We start from the raw sequence: 6,055 nt of genomic DNA on the forward strand, positions 1-6,055 counted from the left end.
AGGAGGGCGGCCGTTTCAGCGGCCAAGCGCATGCACTGCTGAGAAGAGAAAAATGGGTAAAACCTGATCACGTGCTCTTGGTGTGGCAGGTTGTGGAGGAGGAAAAAAGAAACCTGAGTGAATAAGCTTCACACAGCAGCTAATTAAAGCAACTATGTGCAGCACGTGCTAAGGCGCTAGCACGAGACAGGAATAAAGTAAAAGGAGCACTCATCTTCTGGCCGTCAAAGCCTTTCTCTACTGTCATTTCTTCTTCATGATTTGCGAATGTCCGGACCCCGTAGAGTATCTGTTACGGGTCCAAGTTGGACTTATTTTAGGAAATGTGGCGGAGAGTTTGAAGGATGCTTCACTCCCGCCACCGGTTGGCCCGGTATTACATTACCTCCGGGATCGGCCTTGTCTTTAGCGCGTCTTTTCTATCCTGTCTTTCTGTCCCATCTTTCAACTCTCCTTCTTTCTGCACGTGGTAGCGATTGTGGCTCGGCTTGAGCCAGTGAGCAGGCCTGTGCACTTTCCTTTCTTTCTTCCTGGCAGCAACAGACAGACAGACAGACAGACAGACAGACAGACAGACAGACAGACAGACAGACAGACAGACAGACAGACAGACAGACAGACAGACAGACAGACAGACAGACAGACAGACAGACAGACAGACAGACAGACAGACAGACAGACAGACAGACAGACAGACAGACAGACAGACAGACAGACAGACAGACAGACAGACAGACAGACAGACAGACAGACAGACAGACAGACAGACAGACAGACAGACAGACAGACAGACAGACAGACAGACAGACAGACAGACAGACAGACAGACAGACAGACAGACAGACAGACAGACAGACAGACAGACAGACAGACAGACAGACAGACAGACAGACAGACAGACAGACAGACAGACAGACAGACAGACAGACAGACAGACAGACAGACGTTCATAACACTGCTGACGCAAAGGAATTCAAGTAAAACCACTACGCTGTAGCATGCCCCGAGAAATAAATTCGTCTTGCGAATGAAGGACACCGGACAGATTGTTTATCCTTATTTCTGAGTTTGCGAGCTTGTGATGTGACCAAATTGTGTTTTTTTAAACACAGTTTGGTTTGCACGCTTGCGCGCGTGGGCCTTAGGCGTACGAGAAGTTATTAGAAACATGCGCAGATGTTTTGCTGAGATATATATGCAAACAAACACAAACACGTTGAACGTATTTATAAGAAGGAAGATGTGCTCAAAGGAATAAGGTGGAAATGTCGAGCGGAAGCGGTATTAGCTGTGTCGCTGTTCCACTAAAACGTCGCACTATGCCAGACTGTTCACGTGCTGCACTTGGTAAACACACTGGCGCGAACATGCTACTCGCGATGCGCGTACTTGTGGTCCACGCGCTGGTATACTAACAGGAAATCCACTTGCCCCAGAGCCGCTGCGATGGCTCAGTAGTGATGGTGTTCGGCTGCGGGCCCGAAAGGCGCGAGTTCAATCCGGCCACGGCGGTCGAAATCGAGGGAGGAGTGCTAGAGACGCGTGTACTGTGCGATGTCAGCGCACGTTAAAAAGCCCCGGATGGTAGAAACTATCCTGAACCCTCCACTATGGCGACCCGCGTAGCCCGAGTCGCTTTGTGGCATTTAACCCTATAGCAAACCGAACATTTCACTCCCATCTTCCTTCCTTCTCTCGCGGTGATGATGGTGGTGAAAAGCATTTATCTATATATGCAGAGAGGTGCTCGAGGAGAGGCCCCTAGTGTGTGCTCACCCCTTACCGTAGAAGGTGGAGTCTCTCATTCCGGGACCCCGTTGGTCCTGACCGCTGAGCAGATCCGCCGAACCAGGGTATGTTGGGCCGATAGTTCCTGGCAGCCGAGCAGAGCCGCCTCCCAGTCATCTCGGGTAGGGCAAGGGGTGATGGGGAGGGGGTGGAGAGAAGGATTCTGCCTGCATGCCCAAACCTTGTGAAAGGTGTCGGCCACCTCCCCACAGAATGAGCAGCGGCCGTCAAAAGAAGAATTCATGTGCTTGAGAACCGCCGGGCACCGCAGGGTGTTTGTAAAGAGCCTAATTGTTCGCCAGCTTTACCCAGTCACTTCATAGGAACCGGGTAGCGCCGGAGTTCGGCACGGTAGTGCTCAGTAATATCTTTAAAAAAAGAAGAGGGCTGTGATCTGGGTTAAGGTATTTCTAAGGAATACCTGGTGCCCGGTAAGTGAGTGCACGGGATGCCTCATGGGCGGCTTCGTTACCTGGCATGCCTTGGTGGCCGGGGACCCTATGATTAAGCGATGAGTGGGATCGCAGTCGCGAGTACTGTGGTGAAGAATTTTGTGAGCAAGTGGAGTGATCCAACAGCACTCAAAGTTACGACAGGCTCCGCGAGAGTCTGTGAGGATGAATTTAGAGTTGGTATGGGAGGCTGCGAGGGCGATCGCTACCCCCTGCGCATGACTCGAGCTGGGTGCTCTGAGTGAGAAGCCGTCCACCTGTTTTCCATCGTGTATGACTGCAGCCGTGTACCATTCCCCCATGGAGTGGTAGGGGCCTGCAATGTCGACGTAGAATACGTGTCTCTTTGAGCCATAGTGGCGGTGCAGGGCATCTGCCCGCGCCTGGCGCCGGCCATTATGGTCCTCCTTGCTCATCTTAGCCGGAAGAGGTCGAACGTAGAGGGCGCGTCTCCGCAGTTCGGGCATTCGAACCCGTTTCATCGTAAGATGGTCATGTTTGATATGTAACCGGTCCAAGAGGCGGCGACCGGACACTGTCTGGGCGAGACGAGTGTATAGGTTAACGAGATGCGCCCCGCGAAGTTCCCGATAGGTGTTCACCACCCCTAACGGGAGTAGTCGCGCGTTGGAAGTGCAGATCCGGAGGTCGAGGGCTCTCTTGAAAATTCTGCGGAGTACAACCTCAAAGCAATCTTTGTCATGAAGTGAGAGAGATGGGCTGGAGGTTGTCTGTGTTTACCGATTCCCCCGCCTTCAGGATAAAGGTTACCAATGATGTCTTCCAATCGGGTGGCAACGGAGTGTCCCCGGTCCAAATGGCGTTGATATATTCAAATAGGGTTTCGTATGCCCGATCGGGAAGGTTTTGCAGCATTTTGACTGTTACCTTATCCCTCCCGGGCGCCGTCCCCCTACGCATTTTGGCAGGAGCCGCGCGAAGGTCGTGGAGCTGGAAAAGCTGATCCAGTTCCGGATTATCGCTGCCTGTATACGAATAATCCTGCCCCCGCGGGGCTTGATCCTGATAGAAGTATTTTGAGCGTAAGACGTTCGCTAGCCGCTCTGTGTTTTCTTGAAAATTGTGTATCGCGCGAGTGAGGTGTTTCCGGGTTTCCGAGCGTGTTTGTGTAGAGTCTTTGAGAGTCCTAAAGAGACGCCAAGTGTTGCGGCTCGAAATCTGTCTTCCTGCGCTGTTGCATCTATCTACTCAGTTATTGTCAGCGAGCTGGGCAGCATACTCAGCAGCTTGCTGGGTGAGGCCAGAGATGCGAGCACGGAGTTTACGATTGCGTTTCTGCCGCCGCCATCGTTTAGTGAGGCTGCGGCGAGCTTCCCAGATGGGCTTCAGGTGGTTATCCACGTCCGATGCACGCTCCGTAAGCTGGATTTCTTTTCGTGTGAACGGAGTGTTTGCATGAGTCCGTGTGTCCAACTGTCTTGCTTCAAGGGAGAAGTCGCTGGGAGGGCCTGGCGGAAAGCATTCCAGTCGGGAAGTTGGGTTGTGCAAGGGGGCGATGTAAGGGTCGAGTGTAAATGACAGTGTTCAGTATGCAGTGGTCGCTACCGAGGGTGTCCTCAGTGTTGATCCACACTGCGTGTCGGATGGGTTTCGTGAGGGTAAGGCCGGGCAGGTGTCCCTAGTAGCGGAATTCCCTACATGTATCGGGTGGGCTGGATCGGTTAGAAGAGTGATGCCCAGCGTAGATATGTTCCGCCAACTTACAACCACGTGGCTCTTCTTTGCGATAGCCCCAAATGGGACACGGGGCGTTAAAATCGCCCACTATCGTGAGGGGGTTGCCGCGATCCTTAGTGCTGCGCTAAAGATATTAGAAAACTGATGTTTTTTTTAGTTTTGGGGGCAGTAGATATTAAGGAAGTGTGTGGGGCTATCTGTTCGGCGTAGAGGGAGGACAGAGACCATGACGTACGAATATTCCAGATTTAGGTCGAGATTAACCTCCTGCGCTGTGTAGGCGTTATGGACTAGGAGACAGGGTCTGGTTGAAAAGTACTATAGCCCGAAAGCTTGACCGCATCCCCGGTTTCTTGCAACGCAAGGACTGCGGCGGGGTGTTCGATGTTGTCAATGTACGTCCTTAAGTTGGCGCATTTGGCCATTAAGGTGGCAGTCTGGGCGTGTTGGTGATTCATGATGGAAATTTACAGCGCAAATAAAGACGAGGACACAAGGAAGACACATGAATGATAGCGATTCAGATGAAGAGTCTGTGTGCCAGCCTGCTTACCAAGAATGCTCTATTATTGCCAAAAACCGTTACCAACTCACACGAGAGATTATAGAGGCTGAAATGATAGCCCGGTTGGGTGGGTCCTGCGTGGCCAAGCCATCTATTGCTCTTACTAGTAAGAAGCTGTTATATTTGCGCCAACATATGAATGGGTCACCTACTGCGCATGTGTGATAATTGCCTGGTTTTTCAGCTATAATTACTGGTCCGAGTTTCGAAATAAACTGTTGCAAGTCAGCGCTCGTGTGTTCCATTTGTCTTAATTGCGTCGTAGTATTTATTTGCGCTGTGCGTTTGGTCCTGTCTGAAACCCCGACAGTTCCACTGTACAAGGGAAAGAGCTTGCTGTTTTTACGGGGAAGTGGGGGGGGGGGGGTGCAAGAGACACACAGAAGCGGCAGCAAAGCACAGCTTTAGTCGGGGCTTACAGAACATCTCTCAAAACTATACAAATATAGCAGTGCCACAAAGCGTACAATCCTGACTTCGCACTAGTACAGTGCCGCGCCAAGTGGAGTCCATAAGCAAACGCGTCAGCTCTGCGGGGAAAACCATGGTTATTAAAAAACCGACGCTAATTTTAACCTAACATGTTCAACGACACAATGGAAATGGGATTAACTTAAAAGTGAAGTGTACAACTGCTGCTGTCGTAACGCAGATTTGTTCCATCGCGTCGTATGGTAGCTCGCAAGCTTTTGCTTTATTTCCATTTTCTTTTTGCGGCGGTGTCACGCATTCCAGACGAGGCCCACCAGAGGGACAATGGGAGCGAGGACACTAGCGTTGGCACCAGCGCAGACATTTTATGCATGCGGCGAGGCAACCAAACAGAAATAACTAACATACACAAAGAGAAAAAACGCGGGCACCACAAGCGCGTGCGCGCATACAAAAGCACTATAGGGAGGGAGGTCACAAATACCATGCTTGGGTGCAATCGGGAATTGATAACAATCAAAGACACTAGGCTCCTCCGGAAAAGCTAAATAACCAATCGTGCGTCTAAATTTAAAGCACAATTTAAAATCCCCGGGATCTGATCTCCAAGTCAGAGCGAACATACCCAGTACGAATGTCGCTTTGCTTACGGTGCATGGTCGGCCTGGTCGGTTGGTGCCGTTAACAGTCAGAGTACTGGGGGCCGTCGGAGGAGCGGAACTCGAGGATGTAAATCCTGTAGGTGAAAGATCTTTCCGTGTAAAGGTCGCTGCCACTGCTGGGGTCAACTGTTCGGTGCTGCCGACAGGACGAGGACCGCGGGACAGAAAGCCGTGGTACCGATGCAAAGACGTCAAAGCCTCTTCCCAGGCGAGTGGCACTGCCTTAGCTCCGAGTGAATACATTCTCCACAGAACGGGCAGCAGCGTCGCCGTCCTCACTCTGTTAGATCTATTTCGTCCTCCGGCACACCAGACTTCTGTCGCGTAATTCTATCACTGCGTTGGCATCATAGTCCTCTTTATTCGGCGAAAACGCCGTGGTCTGTGTGTCCAAAGCCTGCACCCACACCAACTTCCCCTCCGGAAGTGTTCGCCCACCAGAAATGACTACGCAGCTT

General features: G+C 51.6%; 1 pseudogene; it reads left to right on the forward strand.

The window, feature by feature from the left end:
• Window positions 1-245: 245 nt before the first annotated feature.
• On the forward strand, window positions 246-407 carry LOC144116802 (U2 spliceosomal RNA; annotated as a pseudogene).
• The last annotated feature ends 5,648 nt before the right edge of the window (window positions 408-6,055 follow it).

This window comes from Amblyomma americanum, chromosome 1 (assembly GCF_052857255.1).
Source record: "Amblyomma americanum isolate KBUSLIRL-KWMA chromosome 1, ASM5285725v1, whole genome shotgun sequence".
Lineage (NCBI taxonomy): Eukaryota > Metazoa > Arthropoda > Arachnida > Ixodida > Ixodidae > Amblyomma > Amblyomma americanum.